A 19,510-nucleotide genomic window follows, 5' to 3' on the forward strand; every position below is an offset into this window, starting at 1 on the left:
CCGGAGCAAACCCACGCAGACTCTGGGCGAATGTGCAAACACGACACAGACAGTCCCCTAAAGCTGGAATCGTGACTGCGTCCCTAGTGCTGTGAGGCAGCAGTGCGAACCACTGAGCGGCTAGTTGGGCGGAATGGCCTGTTTCCAAACTGGAGGGATTCTATGCTTCTGTGATAGCTGAGAATCACCGGGAGACATGATTGGGAATGGTCATTCGGTCGCTTGGAGTGACTGAGGTCAGCGATCTCAAACTTTAATCGGTTCAGCGATCTCAAACTTTAATCGGTGAACACACACAGCCCCGTTCTTTGCCTGCAGAAGAAAGAAGTTGCAGGAAAACCTGCTCACCTGGTCGGAGACGAGAAATGAGAGGCGTTTCAGACATCAATTCCCAAAAGCAGCAGCTATGAGTCCAACAGGAGCGCCACCCGCCCCGCCGGTGGACGCTCGTGCTTCCAAGAAGCCGGTTGGACGACAAACGGGCGAGGAGCAATTTGAAGAACACAGCGCTCCTCAGCGTCATACCACAAGACTGAGAGGCCCCAGTGAGATTTGAACTCACGACCTCTGGTTTACAAGACCAGTGCTCTAACCGCTGAGCTATGGAGCCAGGCGCCAGGTCGCTCAGCGGAACTTGGCTGACTGGTTAACACTGGCTGAGTCAGAACGCTTGGGACACAGGTTCCAATCGACCCTCGCGTCACCGTCTGAACGGTTTGAACATTCTCCCCGTGGGTTTGCTCCGGCTGCTCCGTTTACAAAGAAGTGTAGCTTCTGCGGGATTGGCCACGCTTCATTGTCCCATTGTGTACGGTGATTGTGCGGGCTCGGTGGATTAGTCAGCATTCAATGTAGAATGATGCAGTGCGCGGAATGGGCCTGGGTAGATTGCTCTCTGCAGGTCGGTGTTGACGAGATAAGAATATATGAGATTGGTGACAGTGTGGAAACAGGCCCTTCAGCCCAACAAGTCCAAACTGTTTCCAAACTGGAGGGATTCTGTGCTCCTGTGATATCTGAGAATCACCGGGAGACATCATCGGTCAGCGATCTCAAACTGAAATCGGTGAACACACACGGCCCCGTTCTTTGCCTGCAGAACAAAGAAGTTTTTGGATTTCAACTGAACGCTGTAAGTGACAAAAGCAGAAGTTGCAGGAAAGCTCAACTTGACAAAAGTAGCAGCTCTCAGTCCAACAGGGTTATTCGGGAGCGCGTCGCGTACCTCTGGTGTTTGGGGGTGAAAACTCGCCCTTCCTCAGAAGCCGCTTGGACCATAAACAGGCGTTGAGCGATTCGAACATGGTACTCGTCAGTCGCATACCAAACATTGAAACTGACTGCGGGCTGGCCTGGCAAAGAGGATAAATGCGATGAGGCCCCAGTGAGATTTGAACTCACGCCCTCTGGTTTACGAGACCAGCGCTCTAACCGCTGAGCTATGGAGCCGGGCGAGCGGCCGCCGCGAACCTTTGGCTGATTGGGTAACAGCCCTCGCGTCACCGTCTGGACAGTTTGAACACTCTCTCTCCCCGTGCGCGCGTGGGTTTGCTCCGGCTGCTCCGGTTACAGAGATGTGCAGCTTCTGCGGGATTGGCCATGCTTCATTGTCCCATTGTGTACGGTGATTGTGCGGGCTCGATGGATTAGTCAGCATTCAATGTACAACGATGCAGTGTGCGGAATGGGTCTGGGTAGACTGCTCTCTGCAGGTCGGTGTTGACGAGATTAGAATAAATTAGATTGGCGACAGTGTGGAAACAGGCCCTTCAGCCCAACAAGTCCACATCAACCCACCCAGACCCGTTTCTCTCTGAATAATGTACCTACGACTAGGGGCAATTTAGAATGGCCAATTCACACGACTTGCACGTCTTTAGACAGTGGGAGCGAACCGGAGCAAACCCACGCAGACTCTGGGCGAATGTGCAAACACGACACAGACAGTCCCCTAAAGCTGGAATCGTGACTGCGTCCCTAGTGCTGTGAGGCAGCAGTGCGAACCACTGAGCGGCTAGTTGGGCGGAATGGCCTGTTTCCAAACTGGAGGGATTCTATGCTTCTGTGATAGCTGAGAATCACCGGGAGACATGATTGGGAATGGTCATTCGGTCGCTTGGAGTGACTGAGGTCAGCGATCTCAAACTTTAATCGGTTCAGCGATCTCAAACTTTAATCGGTGAACACACACAGCCCCGTTCTTTGCCTGCAGAAGAAAGAAGTTGCAGGAAAACCTGCTCACCTGGTCGGAGACGAGAAATGAGAGGCGTTTCAGACATCAATTCCCAAAAGCAGCAGCTATGAGTCCAACAGGAGCGCCACCCGCCCCGCCGGTGGACGCTCGTGCTTCCAAGAAGCCGGTTGGACGACAAACGGGCGAGGAGCAATTTGAAGAACACAGCGCTCCTCAGCGTCATACCACAAGACTGAGAGGCCCCAGTGAGATTTGAACTCACGACCTCTGGTTTACAAGACCAGTGCTCTAACCGCTGAGCTATGGAGCCAGGCGCCAGGTCGCTCAGCGGAACTTGGCTGACTGGTTAACACTGGCTGAGTCAGAACGCTTGGGACACAGGTTCCAATCGACCCTCGCGTCACCGTCTGAACGGTTTGAACATTCTCCCCGTGGGTTTGCTCCGGCTGCTCCGTTTACAAAGAAGTGTAGCTTCTGCGGGATTGGCCACGCTTCATTGTCCCATTGTGTACGGTGATTGTGCGGGCTCGGTGGATTAGTCAGCATTCAATGTAGAATGATGCAGTGCGCGGAATGGGCCTGGGTAGATTGCTCTCTGCAGGTCGGTGTTGACGAGATAAGAATATATGAGATTGGTGACAGTGTGGAAACAGGCCCTTCAGCCCAACAAGTCCAAACTGTTTCCAAACTGGAGGGATTCTGTGCTCCTGTGATATCTGAGAATCACCGGGAGACATCATCGGTCAGCGATCTCAAACTGAAATCGGTGAACACACACGGCCCCGTTCTTTGCCTGCAGAACAAAGAAGTTTTTGGATTTCAACTGAACGCTGTAAGTGACAAAAGCAGAAGTTGCAGGAAAGCTCAACTTGACAAAAGTAGCAGCTCTCAGTCCAACAGGGTTATTCGGGAGCGCGTCGCGTACCTCTGGTGTTTGGGGGTGAAAACTCGCCCTTCCTCAGAAGCCGCTTGGACCATAAACAGGCGTTGAGCGATTCGAACATGGTACTCGTCAGTCGCATACCAAACATTGAAACTGACTGCGGGCTGGCCTGGCAAAGAGGATAAATGCGATGAGGCCCCAGTGAGATTTGAACTCACGCCCTCTGGTTTACGAGACCAGCGCTCTAACCGCTGAGCTATGGAGCCGGGCGAGCGGCCGCCGCGAACCTTTGGCTGATTGGGTAACAGCCCTCGCGTCACCGTCTGGACAGTTTGAACACTCTCTCTCCCCGTGCGCGCGTGGGTTTGCTCCGGCTGCTCCGGTTACAGAGATGTGCAGCTTCTGCGGGATTGGCCATGCTTCATTGTCCCATTGTGTACGGTGATTGTGCGGGCTCGATGGATTAGTCAGCATTCAATGTACAACGATGCAGTGTGCGGAATGGGTCTGGGTAGACTGCTCTCTGCAGGTCGGTGTTGACGAGATTAGAATAAATTAGATTGGCGACAGTGTGGAAACAGGCCCTTCAGCCCAACAAGTCCACATCAACCCACCCAGACCCGTTTCTCTCTGAATAATGTACCTACGACTAGGGGCAATTTAGAATGGCCAATTCACACGACTTGCACGTCTTTAGACAGTGGGAGCGAACCGGAGCAAACCCACGCAGACTCTGGGCGAATGTGCAAACACGACACAGACAGTCCCCTAAAGCTGGAATCGTGACTGCGTCCCTAGTGCTGTGAGGCAGCAGTGCGAACCACTGAGCGGCTAGTTGGGCGGAATGGCCTGTTTCCAAACTGGAGGGATTCTATGCTTCTGTGATAGCTGAGAATCACCGGGAGACATGATTGGGAATGGTCATTCGGTCGCTTGGAGTGACTGAGGTCAGCGATCTCAAACTTTAATCGGTTCAGCGATCTCAAACTTTAATCGGTGAACACACACAGCCCCGTTCTTTGCCTGCAGAAGAAAGAAGTTGCAGGAAAACCTGCTCACCTGGTCGGAGACGAGAAATGAGAGGCGTTTCAGACATCAATTCCCAAAAGCAGCAGCTATGAGTCCAACAGGAGCGCCACCCGCCCCGCCGGTGGACGCTCGTGCTTCCAAGAAGCCGGTTGGACGACAAACGGGCGAGGAGCAATTTGAAGAACACAGCGCTCCTCAGCGTCATACCACAAGACTGAGAGGCCCCAGTGAGATTTGAACTCACGACCTCTGGTTTACAAGACCAGTGCTCTAACCGCTGAGCTATGGAGCCAGGCGCCAGGTCGCTCAGCGGAACTTGGCTGACTGGTTAACACTGGCTGAGTCAGAACGCTTGGGACACAGGTTCCAATCGACCCTCGCGTCACCGTCTGAACGGTTTGAACATTCTCCCCGTGGGTTTGCTCCGGCTGCTCCGTTTACAAAGAAGTGTAGCTTCTGCGGGATTGGCCACGCTTCATTGTCCCATTGTGTACGGTGATTGTGCGGGCTCGGTGGATTAGTCAGCATTCAATGTAGAATGATGCAGTGCGCGGAATGGGCCTGGGTAGATTGCTCTCTGCAGGTCGGTGTTGACGAGATAAGAATATATGAGATTGGTGACAGTGTGGAAACAGGCCCTTCAGCCCAACAAGTCCAAACTGTTTCCAAACTGGAGGGATTCTGTGCTCCTGTGATATCTGAGAATCACCGGGAGACATCATCGGTCAGCGATCTCAAACTGAAATCGGTGAACACACACGGCCCCGTTCTTTGCCTGCAGAACAAAGAAGTTTTTGGATTTCAACTGAACGCTGTAAGTGACAAAAGCAGAAGTTGCAGGAAAGCTCAACTTGACAAAAGTAGCAGCTCTCAGTCCAACAGGGTTATTCGGGAGCGCGTCGCGTACCTCTGGTGTTTGGGGGTGAAAACTCGCCCTTCCTCAGAAGCCGCTTGGACCATAAACAGGCGTTGAGCGATTCGAACATGGTACTCGTCAGTCGCATACCAAACATTGAAACTGACTGCGGGCTGGCCTGGCAAAGAGGATAAATGCGATGAGGCCCCAGTGAGATTTGAACTCACGCCCTCTGGTTTACGAGACCAGCGCTCTAACCGCTGAGCTATGGAGCCGGGCGAGCGGCCGCCGCGAACCTTTGGCTGATTGGGTAACAGCCCTCGCGTCACCGTCTGGACAGTTTGAACACTCTCTCTCCCCGTGCGCGCGTGGGTTTGCTCCGGCTGCTCCGGTTACAGAGATGTGCAGCTTCTGCGGGATTGGCCATGCTTCATTGTCCCATTGTGTACGGTGATTGTGCGGGCTCGATGGATTAGTCAGCATTCAATGTACAACGATGCAGTGTGCGGAATGGGTCTGGGTAGACTGCTCTCTGCAGGTCGGTGTTGACGAGATTAGAATAAATTAGATTGGCGACAGTGTGGAAACAGGCCCTTCAGCCCAACAAGTCCACATCAACCCACCCAGACCCGTTTCTCTCTGAATAATGTACCTACGACTAGGGGCAATTTAGAATGGCCAATTCACACGACTTGCACGTCTTTAGACAGTGGGAGCGAACCGGAGCAAACCCACGCAGACTCTGGGCGAATGTGCAAACACGACACAGACAGTCCCCTAAAGCTGGAATCGTGACTGCGTCCCTAGTGCTGTGAGGCAGCAGTGCGAACCACTGAGCGGCTAGTTGGGCGGAATGGCCTGTTTCCAAACTGGAGGGATTCTATGCTTCTGTGATAGCTGAGAATCACCGGGAGACATGATTGGGAATGGTCATTCGGTCGCTTGGAGTGACTGAGGTCAGCGATCTCAAACTTTAATCGGTTCAGCGATCTCAAACTTTAATCGGTGAACACACACAGCCCCGTTCTTTGCCTGCAGAAGAAAGAAGTTGCAGGAAAACCTGCTCACCTGGTCGGAGACGAGAAATGAGAGGCGTTTCAGACATCAATTCCCAAAAGCAGCAGCTATGAGTCCAACAGGAGCGCCACCCGCCCCGCCGGTGGACGCTCGTGCTTCCAAGAAGCCGGTTGGACGACAAACGGGCGAGGAGCAATTTGAAGAACACAGCGCTCCTCAGCGTCATACCACAAGACTGAGAGGCCCCAGTGAGATTTGAACTCACGATCTCTGGTTTACAAGACCAGTGCTCTAACCGCTGAGCTATGGAGCCAGGCGCCAGGTCGCTCAGCGGAACTTGGCTGACTGGTTAACACTGGCTGAGTCAGAACGCTTGGGACACAGGTTCCAATCGACCCTCGCGTCACCGTCTGAACGGTTTGAACATTCTCCCCGTGGGTTTGCTCCGGCTGCTCCGTTTACAAAGAAGTGTAGCTTCTGCGGGATTGGCCACGCTTCATTGTCCCATTGTGTACGGTGATTGTGCGGGCTCGGTGGATTAGTCAGCATTCAATGTAGAATGATGCAGTGCGCGGAATGGGCCTGGGTAGATTGCTCTCTGCAGGTCGGTGTTGACGAGATAAGAATATATGAGATTGGTGACAGTGTGGAAACAGGCCCTTCAGCCCAACAAGTCCAAACTGTTTCCAAACTGGAGGGATTCTGTGCTCCTGTGATATCTGAGAATCACCGGGAGACATCATCGGTCAGCGATCTCAAACTGAAATCGGTGAACACACACGGCCCCGTTCTTTGCCTGCAGAACAAAGAAGTTTTTGGATTTCAACTGAACGCTGTAAGTGACAAAAGCAGAAGTTGCAGGAAAGCTCAACTTGACAAAAGTAGCAGCTCTCAGTCCAACAGGGTTATTCGGGAGCGCGTCGCGTACCTCTGGTGTTTGGGGGTGAAAACTCGCCCTTCCTCAGAAGCCGCTTGGACCATAAACAGGCGTTGAGCGATTCGAACATGGTACTCGTCAGTCGCATACCAAACATTGAAACTGACTGCGGGCTGGCCTGGCAAAGAGGATAAATGCGATGAGGCCCCAGTGAGATTTGAACTCACGCCCTCTGGTTTACGAGACCAGCGCTCTAACCGCTGAGCTATGGAGCCGGGCGAGCGGCCGCCGCGAACCTTTGGCTGATTGGGTAACAGCCCTCGCGTCACCGTCTGGACAGTTTGAACACTCTCTCTCCCCGTGCGCGCGTGGGTTTGCTCCGGCTGCTCCGGTTACAGAGATGTGCAGCTTCTGCGGGATTGGCCATGCTTCATTGTCCCATTGTGTACGGTGATTGTGCGGGCTCGATGGATTAGTCAGCATTCAATGTACAACGATGCAGTGTGCGGAATGGGTCTGGGTAGACTGCTCTCTGCAGGTCGGTGTTGACGAGATTAGAATAAATTAGATTGGCGACAGTGTGGAAACAGGCCCTTCAGCCCAACAAGTCCACATCAACCCACCCAGACCCGTTTCTCTCTGAATAATGTACCTACGACTAGGGGCAATTTAGAATGGCCAATTCACACGACTTGCACGTCTTTAGACAGTGGGAGCGAACCGGAGCAAACCCACGCAGACTCTGGGCGAATGTGCAAACACGACACAGACAGTCCCCTAAAGCTGGAATCGTGACTGCGTCCCTAGTGCTGTGAGGCAGCAGTGCGAACCACTGAGCGGCTAGTTGGGCGGAATGGCCTGTTTCCAAACTGGAGGGATTCTATGCTTCTGTGATAGCTGAGAATCACCGGGAGACATGATTGGGAATGGTCATTCGGTCGCTTGGAGTGACTGAGGTCAGCGATCTCAAACTTTAATCGGTTCAGCGATCTCAAACTTTAATCGGTGAACACACACAGCCCCGTTCTTTGCCTGCAGAAGAAAGAAGTTGCAGGAAAACCTGCTCACCTGGTCGGAGACGAGAAATGAGAGGCGTTTCAGACATCAATTCCCAAAAGCAGCAGCTATGAGTCCAACAGGAGCGCCACCCGCCCCGCCGGTGGACGCTCGTGCTTCCAAGAAGCCGGTTGGACGACAAACGGGCGAGGAGCAATTTGAAGAACACAGCGCTCCTCAGCGTCATACCACAAGACTGAGAGGCCCCAGTGAGATTTGAACTCACGACCTCTGGTTTACAAGACCAGTGCTCTAACCGCTGAGCTATGGAGCCAGGCGCCAGGTCGCTCAGCGGAACTTGGCTGACTGGTTAACACTGGCTGAGTCAGAACGCTTGGGACACAGGTTCCAATCGACCCTCGCGTCACCGTCTGAACGGTTTGAACATTCTCCCCGTGGGTTTGCTCCGGCTGCTCCGTTTACAAAGAAGTGTAGCTTCTGCGGGATTGGCCACGCTTCATTGTCCCATTGTGTACGGTGATTGTGCGGGCTCGGTGGATTAGTCAGCATTCAATGTAGAATGATGCAGTGCGCGGAATGGGCCTGGGTAGATTGCTCTCTGCAGGTCGGTGTTGACGAGATAAGAATATATGAGATTGGTGACAGTGTGGAAACAGGCCCTTCAGCCCAACAAGTCCAAACTGTTTCCAAACTGGAGGGATTCTGTGCTCCTGTGATATCTGAGAATCACCGGGAGACATCATCGGTCAGCGATCTCAAACTGAAATCGGTGAACACACACGGCCCCGTTCTTTGCCTGCAGAACAAAGAAGTTTTTGGATTTCAACTGAACGCTGTAAGTGACAAAAGCAGAAGTTGCAGGAAAGCTCAACTTGACAAAAGTAGCAGCTCTCAGTCCAACAGGGTTATTCGGGAGCGCGTCGCGTACCTCTGGTGTTTGGGGGTGAAAACTCGCCCTTCCTCAGAAGCCGCTTGGACCATAAACAGGCGTTGAGCGATTCGAACATGGTACTCGTCAGTCGCATACCAAACATTGAAACTGACTGCGGGCTGGCCTGGCAAAGAGGATAAATGCGATGAGGCCCCAGTGAGATTTGAACTCACGCCCTCTGGTTTACGAGACCAGCGCTCTAACCGCTGAGCTATGGAGCCGGGCGAGCGGCCGCCGCGAACCTTTGGCTGATTGGGTAACAGCCCTCGCGTCACCGTCTGGACAGTTTGAACACTCTCTCTCCCCGTGCGCGCGTGGGTTTGCTCCGGCTGCTCCGGTTACAGAGATGTGCAGCTTCTGCGGGATTGGCCATGCTTCATTGTCCCATTGTGTACGGTGATTGTGCGGGCTCGATGGATTAGTCAGCATTCAATGTACAACGATGCAGTGTGCGGAATGGGTCTGGGTAGACTGCTCTCTGCAGGTCGGTGTTGACGAGATTAGAATAAATTAGATTGGCGACAGTGTGGAAACAGGCCCTTCAGCCCAACAAGTCCACATCAACCCACCCAGACCCGTTTCTCTCTGAATAATGTACCTACGACTAGGGGCAATTTAGAATGGCCAATTCACACGACTTGCACGTCTTTAGACAGTGGGAGCGAACCGGAGCAAACCCACGCAGACTCTGGGCGAATGTGCAAACACGACACAGACAGTCCCCTAAAGCTGGAATCGTGACTGCGTCCCTAGTGCTGTGAGGCAGCAGTGCGAACCACTGAGCGGCTAGTTGGGCGGAATGGCCTGTTTCCAAACTGGAGGGATTCTATGCTTCTGTGATAGCTGAGAATCACCGGGAGACATGATTGGGAATGGTCATTCGGTCGCTTGGAGTGACTGAGGTCAGCGATCTCAAACTTTAATCGGTTCAGCGATCTCAAACTTTAATCGGTGAACACACACAGCCCCGTTCTTTGCCTGCAGAAGAAAGAAGTTGCAGGAAAACCTGCTCACCTGGTCGGAGACGAGAAATGAGAGGCGTTTCAGACATCAATTCCCAAAAGCAGCAGCTATGAGTCCAACAGGAGCGCCACCCGCCCCGCCGGTGGACGCTCGTGCTTCCAAGAAGCCGGTTGGACGACAAACGGGCGAGGAGCAATTTGAAGAACACAGCGCTCCTCAGCGTCATACCACAAGACTGAGAGGCCCCAGTGAGATTTGAACTCACGACCTCTGGTTTACAAGACCAGTGCTCTAACCGCTGAGCTATGGAGCCAGGCGCCAGGTCGCTCAGCGGAACTTGGCTGACTGGTTAACACTGGCTGAGTCAGAACGCTTGGGACACAGGTTCCAATCGACCCTCGCGTCACCGTCTGAACGGTTTGAACATTCTCCCCGTGGGTTTGCTCCGGCTGCTCCGTTTACAAAGAAGTGTAGCTTCTGCGGGATTGGCCACGCTTCATTGTCCCATTGTGTACGGTGATTGTGCGGGCTCGGTGGATTAGTCAGCATTCAATGTAGAATGATGCAGTGCGCGGAATGGGCCTGGGTAGATTGCTCTCTGCAGGTCGGTGTTGACGAGATAAGAATATATGAGATTGGTGACAGTGTGGAAACAGGCCCTTCAGCCCAACAAGTCCAAACTGTTTCCAAACTGGAGGGATTCTGTGCTCCTGTGATATCTGAGAATCACCGGGAGACATCATCGGTCAGCGATCTCAAACTGAAATCGGTGAACACACACGGCCCCGTTCTTTGCCTGCAGAACAAAGAAGTTTTTGGATTTCAACTGAACGCTGTAAGTGACAAAAGCAGAAGTTGCAGGAAAGCTCAACTTGACAAAAGTAGCAGCTCTCAGTCCAACAGGGTTATTCGGGAGCGCGTCGCGTACCTCTGGTGTTTGGGGGTGAAAACTCGCCCTTCCTCAGAAGCCGCTTGGACCATAAACAGGCGTTGAGCGATTCGAACATGGTACTCGTCAGTCGCATACCAAACATTGAAACTGACTGCGGGCTGGCCTGGCAAAGAGGATAAATGCGATGAGGCCCCAGTGAGATTTGAACTCACGCCCTCTGGTTTACGAGACCAGCGCTCTAACCGCTGAGCTATGGAGCCGGGCGAGCGGCCGCCGCGAACCTTTGGCTGATTGGGTAACAGCCCTCGCGTCACCGTCTGGACAGTTTGAACACTCTCTCTCCCCGTGCGCGCGTGGGTTTGCTCCGGCTGCTCCGGTTACAGAGATGTGCAGCTTCTGCGGGATTGGCCACGCTTCATTGTCCCATTGTGTACGGTGATTGTGCGGGCTCGATGGATTAGTCAGCATTCAATGTACAACGATGCAGTGTGCGGAATGGGTCTGGGTAGACTGCTCTCTGCAGGTCGGTGTTGACGAGATTAGAATAAATTAGATTGGCGACAGTGTGGAAACAGGCCCTTCAGCCCAACAAGTCCACATCAACCCACCCAGACCCGTTTCTCTCTGAATAATGTACCTACGACTAGGGGCAATTTAGAATGGCCAATTCACACGACTTGCACGTCTTTAGACAGTGGGAGCGAACCGGAGCAAACCCACGCAGACTCTGGGCGAATGTGCAAACACGACACAGACAGTCCCCTAAAGCTGGAATCGTGACTGCGTCCCTAGTGCTGTGAGGCAGCAGTGCGAACCACTGAGCGGCTAGTTGGGCGGAATGGCCTGTTTCCAAACTGGAGGGATTCTATGCTTCTGTGATAGCTGAGAATCACCGGGAGACATGATTGGGAATGGTCATTCGGTCGCTTGGAGTGACTGAGGTCAGCGATCTCAAACTTTAATCGGTTCAGCGATCTCAAACTTTAATCGGTGAACACACACAGCCCCGTTCTTTGCCTGCAGAAGAAAGAAGTTGCAGGAAAACCTGCTCACCTGGTCGGAGACGAGAAATGAGAGGCGTTTCAGACATCAATTCCCAAAAGCAGCAGCTATGAGTCCAACAGGAGCGCCACCCGCCCCGCCGGTGGACGCTCGTGCTTCCAAGAAGCCGGTTGGACGACAAACGGGCGAGGAGCAATTTGAAGAACACAGCGCTCCTCAGCGTCATACCACAAGACTGAGAGGCCCCAGTGAGATTTGAACTCACGATCTCTGGTTTACAAGACCAGTGCTCTAACCGCTGAGCTATGGAGCCAGGCGCCAGGTCGCTCAGCGGAACTTGGCTGACTGGTTAACACTGGCTGAGTCAGAACGCTTGGGACACAGGTTCCAATCGACCCTCGCGTCACCGTCTGAACGGTTTGAACATTCTCCCCGTGGGTTTGCTCCGGCTGCTCCGTTTACAAAGAAGTGTAGCTTCTGCGGGATTGGCCACGCTTCATTGTCCCATTGTGTACGGTGATTGTGCGGGCTCGGTGGATTAGTCAGCATTCAATGTAGAATGATGCAGTGCGCGGAATGGGCCTGGGTAGATTGCTCTCTGCAGGTCGGTGTTGACGAGATAAGAATATATGAGATTGGTGACAGTGTGGAAACAGGCCCTTCAGCCCAACAAGTCCAAACTGTTTCCAAACTGGAGGGATTCTGTGCTCCTGTGATATCTGAGAATCACCGGGAGACATCATCGGTCAGCGATCTCAAACTGAAATCGGTGAACACACACGGCCCCGTTCTTTGCCTGCAGAACAAAGAAGTTTTTGGATTTCAACTGAACGCTGTAAGTGACAAAAGCAGAAGTTGCAGGAAAGCTCAACTTGACAAAAGTAGCAGCTCTCAGTCCAACAGGGTTATTCGGGAGCGCGTCGCGTACCTCTGGTGTTTGGGGGTGAAAACTCGCCCTTCCTCAGAAGCCGCTTGGACCATAAACAGGCGTTGAGCGATTCGAACATGGTACTCGTCAGTCGCATACCAAACATTGAAACTGACTGCGGGCTGGCCTGGCAAAGAGGATAAATGCGATGAGGCCCCAGTGAGATTTGAACTCACGCCCTCTGGTTTACGAGACCAGCGCTCTAACCGCTGAGCTATGGAGCCGGGCGAGCGGCCGCCGCGAACCTTTGGCTGATTGGGTAACAGCCCTCGCGTCACCGTCTGGACAGTTTGAACACTCTCTCTCCCCGTGCGCGCGTGGGTTTGCTCCGGCTGCTCCGGTTACAGAGATGTGCAGCTTCTGCGGGATTGGCCATGCTTCATTGTCCCATTGTGTACGGTGATTGTGCGGGCTCGATGGATTAGTCAGCATTCAATGTACAACGATGCAGTGTGCGGAATGGGTCTGGGTAGACTGCTCTCTGCAGGTCGGTGTTGACGAGATTAGAATAAATTAGATTGGCGACAGTGTGGAAACAGGCCCTTCAGCCCAACAAGTCCACATCAACCCACCCAGACCCGTTTCTCTCTGAATAATGTACCTACGACTAGGGGCAATTTAGAATGGCCAATTCACACGACTTGCACGTCTTTAGACAGTGGGAGCGAACCGGAGCAAACCCACGCAGACTCTGGGCGAATGTGCAAACACGACACAGACAGTCCCCTAAAGCTGGAATCGTGACTGCGTCCCTAGTGCTGTGAGGCAGCAGTGCGAACCACTGAGCGGCTAGTTGGGCGGAATGGCCTGTTTCCAAACTGGAGGGATTCTATGCTTCTGTGATAGCTGAGAATCACCGGGAGACATGATTGGGAATGGTCATTCGGTCGCTTGGAGTGACTGAGGTCAGCGATCTCAAACTTTAATCGGTTCAGCGATCTCAAACTTTAATCGGTGAACACACACAGCCCCGTTCTTTGCCTGCAGAAGAAAGAAGTTGCAGGAAAACCTGCTCACCTGGTCGGAGACGAGAAATGAGAGGCGTTTCAGACATCAATTCCCAAAAGCAGCAGCTATGAGTCCAACAGGAGCGCCACCCCGCCCCGCCGTGGACGCTCGTGCTTCCAAGAAGCCGGTTGGACGACAAACGGGCGAGGAGCAATTTGAAGAACACAGCGCTCCTCAGCGTCATACCACAAGACTGAGAGGCCCCAGTGAGATTTGAACTCACGATCTCTGGTTTACAAGACCAGTGCTCTAACCGCTGAGCTATGGCCAGGCGCAGGTCGCTCAGCGGAACTTGGCTGACTGGTTAACACTGGCTGAGTCAGAACGCTTGGGACACAGGTTCCAATCGACCCTCGCGTCACCGTCTGAACGGTTTGAACATTCTCCCCGTGGGTTTGCTCCGGCTGCTCCGTTTACAAAGAAGTGTAGCTTCTGCGGGATTGGCCACGCTTCATTGTCCCATTGTGTACGGTGATTGTGCGGGCTCGGTGGATTAGTCAGCATTCAATGTAGAATGATGCAGTGCGCGGAATGGGCCTGGGTAGATTGCTCTCTGCAGGTCGGTGTTGACGAGATAAGAATATATGAGATTGGTGACAGTGTGGAAACAGGCCCTTCAGCCCAACAAGTCCAAACTGTTTCCAAACTGGAGGGATTCTGTGCTCCTGTGATATCTGAGAATCACCGGGAGACATCATCGGTCAGCGATCTCAAACTGAAATCGGTGAACACACACGGCCCCGTTCTTTGCCTGCAGAACAAAGAAGTTTTTGGATTTCAACTGAACGCTGTAAGTGACAAAAGCAGAAGTTGCAGGAAAGCTCAACTTGACAAAAGTAGCAGCTCTCAGTCCAACAGGGTTATTCGGGAGCGCGTCGCGTACCTCTGGTGTTTGGGGGTGAAAACTCGCCCTTCCTCAGAAGCCGCTTGGACCATAAACAGGCGTTGAGCGATTCGAACATGGTACTCGTCAGTCGCATACCAAACATTGAAACTGACTGCGGGCTGGCCTGGCAAAGAGGATAAATGCGATGAGGCCCCAGTGAGATTTGAACTCACGCCCTCTGGTTTACGAGACCAGCGCTCTAACCGCTGAGCTATGGAGCCGGGCGAGCGGCCGCCGCGAACCTTTGGCTGATTGGGTAACAGCCCTCGCGTCACCGTCTGGACAGTTTGAACACTCTCTCTCCCCGTGCGCGCGTGGGTTTGCTCCGGCTGCTCCGGTTACAGAGATGTGCAGCTTCTGCGGGATTGGCCATGCTTCATTGTCCCATTGTGTACGGTGATTGTGCGGGCTCGATGGATTAGTCAGCATTCAATGTACAACGATGCAGTGTGCGGAATGGGTCTGGGTAGACTGCTCTCTGCAGGTCGGTGTTGACGAGATTAGAATAAATTAGATTGGCGACAGTGTGGAAACAGGCCCTTCAGCCCAACAAGTCCACATCAACCCACCCAGACCCGTTTCTCTCTGAATAATGTACCTACGACTAGGGGCAATTTAGAATGGCCAATTCACACGACTTGCACGTCTTTAGACAGTGGGAGCGAACCGGAGCAAACCCACGCAGACTCTGGGCGAATGTGCAAACACGACACAGACAGTCCCCTAAAGCTGGAATCGTGACTGCGTCCCTAGTGCTGTGAGGCAGCAGTGCGAACCACTGAGCGGCTAGTTGGGCGGAATGGCCTGTTTCCAAACTGGAGGGATTCTATGCTTCTGTGATAGCTGAGAATCACCGGGAGACATGATTGGGAATGGTCATTCGGTCGCTTGGAGTGACTGAGGTCAGCGATCTCAAACTTTAATCGGTTCAGCGATCTCAAACTTTAATCGGTGAACACACACAGCCCCGTTCTTTGCCTGCAGAAGAAAGAAGTTGCAGGAAAACCTGCTCACCTGGTCGGAGACGAGAAATGAGAGGCGTTTCAGACATCAATTCCCAAAAGCAGCAGCTATGAGTCCAACAGGAGCGCCACCCGCCCCGCCGGTGGACGCTCGTGCTTCCAAGAAGCCGGTTGGACGACAAACGGGCGAGGAGCAATTTGAAGAACACAGCGCTCCTCAGCGTCATACCACAAGACTGAGAGGCCCCAGTGAGATTTGAACTCACGACCTCTGGTTTACAAGACCAGTGCTCTAACCGCTGAGCTATGGAGCCAGGCGCCAGGTCGCTCAGCGGAACTTGGCTGACTGGTTAACACTGGCTGAGTCAGAACGCTTGGGACACAGGTTCCAATCGACCCTCGCGTCACCGTCTGAACGGTTTGAACATTCTCCCCGTGGGTTTGCTCCGGCTGCTCCGTTTACAAAGAAGTGTAGCTTCTGCGGGATTGGCCACGCTTCATTGTCCCATTGTGTACGGTGATTGTGCGGGCTCGGTGGATTAGTCAGCATTCAATGTAGAATGATGCAGTGCGCGGAATGGGCCTGGGTAGATTGCTCTCTGCAGGTCGGTGTTGACGAGATAAGAATATATGAGATTGGTGACAGTGTGGAAACAGGCCCTTCAGCCCAACAAGTCCAAACTGTTTCCAAACTGGAGGGATTCTGTGCTCCTGTGATATCTGAGAATCACCGGGAGACATCATCGGTCAGCGATCTCAAACTGAAATCGGTGAACACACACGGCCCCGTTCTTTGCCTGCAGAACAAAGAAGTTTTTGGATTTCAACTGAACGCTGTAAGTGACAAAAGCAGAAGTTGCAGGAAAGCTCAACTTGACAAAAGTAGCAGCTCTCAGTCCAACAGGGTTATTCGGGAGCGCGTCGCGTACCTCTGGTGTTTGGGGGTGAAAACTCGCCCTTCCTCAGAAGCCGCTTGGACCATAAACAGGCGTTGAGCGATTCGAACATGGTACTCGTCAGTCGCATACCAAACATTGAAACTGACTGCGGGCTGGCCTGGCAAAGAGGATAAATGCGATGAGGCCCCAGTGAGATTTGAACTCACGCCCTCTGGTTTACGAGACCAGCGCTCTAACCGCTGAGCTATGGAGCCGGGCGAGCGGCCGCCGCGAACCTTTGGCTGATTGGGTAACAGCCCTCGCGTCACCGTCTGGACAGTTTGAACACTCTCTCTCCCCGTGCGCGCGTGGGTTTGCTCCGGCTGCTCCGGTTACAGAGATGTGCAGCTTCTGCGGGATTGGCCACGCTTCATTGTCCCATTGTGTACGGTGATTGTGCGGGCTCGATGGATTAGTCAGCATTCAATGTACAACGATGCAGTGTGCGGAATGGGTCTGGGTAGACTGCTCTCTGCAGGTCGGTGTTGACGAGATTAGAATAAATTAGATTGGCGACAGTGTGGAAACAGGCCCTTCAGCCCAACAAGTCCACATCAACCCACCCAGACCCGTTTCTCTCTGAATAATGTACCTACGACTAGGGGCAATTTAGAATGGCCAATTCACACGACTTGCACGTCTTTAGACAGTGGGAGCGAACCGGAGCAAACCCACGCAGACTCTGGGCGAATGTGCAAACACGACACAGACAGTCCCCTAAAGCTGGAATCGTGACTGCGTCCCTAGTGCTGTGAGGCAGCAGTGCGAACCACTGAGCGGCTAGTTGGGCGGAATGGCCTGTTTCCAAACTGGAGGGATTCTATGCTTCTGTGATAGCTGAGAATCACCGGGAGACATGATTGGGAATGGTCATTCGGTCGCTTGGAGTGACTGAGGTCAGCGATCTCAAACTTTAATCGGTTCAGCGATCTCAAACTTTAATCGGTGAACACACACAGCCCCGTTCTTTGCCTGCAGAAGAAAGAAGTTGCAGGAAAACCTGCTCACCTGGTCGGAGACGAGAAATGAGAGGCGTTTCAGACATCAATTCCCAAAAGCAGCAGCTATGAGTCCAACAGGAGCGCCACCCGCCCCGCCGGTGGACGCTCGTGCTTCCAAGAAGCCGGTTGGACGACAAACGGGCGAGGAGCAATTTGAAGAACACAGCGCTCCTCAGCGTCATACCACAAGACTGAGAGGCCCCAGTGAGATTTGAACTCACGACCTCTGGTTTACAAGACCAGTGCTCTAACCGCTGAGCTATGGAGCCAGGCGCCAGGTCGCTCAGCGGAACTTGGCTGACTGGTTAACACTGGCTGAGTCAGAACGCTTGGGACACAGGTTCCAATCGACCCTCGCGTCACCGTCTGAACGGTTTGAACATTCTCCCCGTGGGTTTGCTCCGGCTGCTCCGTTTACAAAGAAGTGTAGCTTCTGCGGGATTGGCCACGCTTCATTGTCCCATTGTGTACGGTGATTGTGCGGGCTCGGTGGATTAGTCAGCATTCAATGTAGAATGATGCAGTGCGCGGAATGGGCCTGGGTAGATTGCTCTCTGCAGGTCGGTGTTGACGAGATAAGAATATATGAGATTGGTGACAGTGTGGAAACAGGCCCTTCAGCCCAACAAGTCCAAACTGTTTCCAAACTGGAGGGATTCTGTGCTCCTGTGATATCTGAGAATCACCGGGAGACATCATCGGTCAGCGATCTCAAACTGAAATCGGTGAACACACACGGCCCCGTTCTTTGCCTGCAGAACAAAGAAGTTTTTGGATTTCAACTGAACGCTGTAAGTGACAAAAGCAGAAGTTGCAGGAAAGCTCAACTTGACAAAAGTAGCAGCTCTCAGTCCAACAGGGTTATTCGGGAGCGCGTCGCGTACCTCTGGTGTTTGGGGGTGAAAACTCGCCCTTCCTCAGAAGCCGCTTGGACCATAAACAGGCGTTGAGCGATTCGAACATGGTACTCGTCAGTCGCATACCAAACATTGAAACTGACTGCGGGCTGGCCTGGCAAAGAGGATAAATGCGATGAGGCCCCAGTGAGATTTGAACTCACGCCCTCTGGTTTACGAGACCAGCGCTCTAACCGCTGAGCTATGGAGCCGGGCGAGCGGCCGCCGCGAACCTTTGGCTGATTGGGTAACAGCCCTCGCGTCACCGTCTGGACAGTTTGAACACTCTCTCTCCCCGTGCGCGCGTGGGTTTGCTCCGGCTGCTCCGGTTACAGAGATGTGCAGCTTCTGCGGGATTGGCCATGCTTCATTGTCCCATTGTGTACGGTGATTGTGCGGGCTCGATGGATTAGTCAGCATTCAATGTACAACGATGCAGTGTGCGGAATGGGTCTGGGTAGACTGCTCTCTGCAGGTCGGTGTTGACGAGATTAGAATAAATTAGATTGGCGACAGTGTGGAAACAGGCCCTTCAGCCCAACAAGTCCACATCAACCCACCCAGACCCGTTTCTCTCTGAATAATGTACCTACGACTAGGGGCAATTTAGAATGGCCAATTCACACGACTTGCACGTCTTTAGACAGTGGGAGCGAACCGGAGCAAACCCACGCAGACTCTGGGCGAATGTGCAAACACGACACAGACAGTCCCCTAAAGCTGGAATCGTGACTGCGTCCCTAGTGCTGTGAGGCAGCAGTGCGAACCACTGAGCGGCTAGTTGGGCGGAATGGCCTGTTTCCAAACTGGAGGGATTCTATGCTTCTGTGATAGCTGAGAATCACCGGGAGACATGATTGGGAATGGTCATTCGGTCGCTTGGAGTGACTGAGGTCAGCGATCTCAAACTTTAATCGGTCACAGCGATCTCAAACTTTAATCGGTGAACACACACAGCCCCGTTCTTTGCCTGCAGAAGAAAGAAGTTGCAGGAAAACCTGCTCACCTGGTCGGAGACGAGAAATGAGAGGCGTTTCAGACATCAATTCCCAAAAGCAGCAGCTATGAGTCCAACAGGAGCGCCACCCGCCCCGCCGGTGGACGCTCGTGCTTCCAAGAAGCCGGTGGGCGACAAACGGGCGAGGAGCAATTTGAAGAACACAGCGCTCCTCAGCGTCATACCACAAGACTGAGAGGCCCCAGTGAGATTTGAACTCACGACCTCTGGTT

The 19,510-nt window shown here is 53.1% G+C and overlaps 13 non-coding genes across 13 annotated transcripts; all 13 read right to left on the reverse strand.

Moving 5' to 3' along the window:
• Nucleotides 1–537: 537 nt before the first annotated feature.
• trnat-ugu (transfer RNA threonine (anticodon UGU)) lies at nt 538–610 on the reverse strand. Its single transcript has one exon. It is a non-coding gene; the product is annotated as a tRNA-Thr (tRNA).
• Nucleotides 611–1,376: 766 nt separating this feature from the next.
• Nucleotides 1,377–1,449, reverse strand: trnat-cgu (transfer RNA threonine (anticodon CGU)). The gene has a single exon. It is a non-coding gene; the product is annotated as a tRNA-Thr (tRNA).
• A 982-nt stretch (nt 1,450–2,431) lies between these two features.
• Nucleotides 2,432–2,504, reverse strand: trnat-ugu (transfer RNA threonine (anticodon UGU)). The gene has a single exon. It is a non-coding gene; the product is annotated as a tRNA-Thr (tRNA).
• A 766-nt stretch (nt 2,505–3,270) lies between these two features.
• trnat-cgu (transfer RNA threonine (anticodon CGU)) lies at nt 3,271–3,343 on the reverse strand. Its single transcript has one exon. It is a non-coding gene; the product is annotated as a tRNA-Thr (tRNA).
• Nucleotides 3,344–4,325: 982 nt separating this feature from the next.
• On the reverse strand, nt 4,326–4,398 carry trnat-ugu (transfer RNA threonine (anticodon UGU)). Its single transcript has one exon. It is a non-coding gene; the product is annotated as a tRNA-Thr (tRNA).
• A 766-nt stretch (nt 4,399–5,164) lies between these two features.
• trnat-cgu (transfer RNA threonine (anticodon CGU)) lies at nt 5,165–5,237 on the reverse strand. The gene has a single exon. It is a non-coding gene; the product is annotated as a tRNA-Thr (tRNA).
• A 1,821-nt stretch (nt 5,238–7,058) lies between these two features.
• trnat-cgu (transfer RNA threonine (anticodon CGU)) lies at nt 7,059–7,131 on the reverse strand. The gene has a single exon. It is a non-coding gene; the product is annotated as a tRNA-Thr (tRNA).
• A 982-nt stretch (nt 7,132–8,113) lies between these two features.
• On the reverse strand, nt 8,114–8,186 carry trnat-ugu (transfer RNA threonine (anticodon UGU)). The gene has a single exon. It is a non-coding gene; the product is annotated as a tRNA-Thr (tRNA).
• Nucleotides 8,187–10,007: 1,821 nt separating this feature from the next.
• On the reverse strand, nt 10,008–10,080 carry trnat-ugu (transfer RNA threonine (anticodon UGU)). The gene has a single exon. It is a non-coding gene; the product is annotated as a tRNA-Thr (tRNA).
• Nucleotides 10,081–15,686: 5,606 nt separating this feature from the next.
• trnat-ugu (transfer RNA threonine (anticodon UGU)) lies at nt 15,687–15,759 on the reverse strand. Its single transcript has one exon. It is a non-coding gene; the product is annotated as a tRNA-Thr (tRNA).
• Nucleotides 15,760–16,525: 766 nt separating this feature from the next.
• On the reverse strand, nt 16,526–16,598 carry trnat-cgu (transfer RNA threonine (anticodon CGU)). Its single transcript has one exon. It is a non-coding gene; the product is annotated as a tRNA-Thr (tRNA).
• Nucleotides 16,599–17,580: 982 nt separating this feature from the next.
• trnat-ugu (transfer RNA threonine (anticodon UGU)) lies at nt 17,581–17,653 on the reverse strand. Its single transcript has one exon. It is a non-coding gene; the product is annotated as a tRNA-Thr (tRNA).
• Nucleotides 17,654–18,419: 766 nt separating this feature from the next.
• On the reverse strand, nt 18,420–18,492 carry trnat-cgu (transfer RNA threonine (anticodon CGU)). Its single transcript has one exon. It is a non-coding gene; the product is annotated as a tRNA-Thr (tRNA).
• Between the last annotated feature and the right edge of the window lie 1,018 nt (nt 18,493–19,510).

This window comes from Hemiscyllium ocellatum, unplaced genomic scaffold (assembly GCF_020745735.1).
Source record: "Hemiscyllium ocellatum isolate sHemOce1 unplaced genomic scaffold, sHemOce1.pat.X.cur. scaffold_3615_pat_ctg1, whole genome shotgun sequence".
NCBI classification, from domain to species: Eukaryota; Metazoa; Chordata; class Chondrichthyes; order Orectolobiformes; family Hemiscylliidae; genus Hemiscyllium; species Hemiscyllium ocellatum.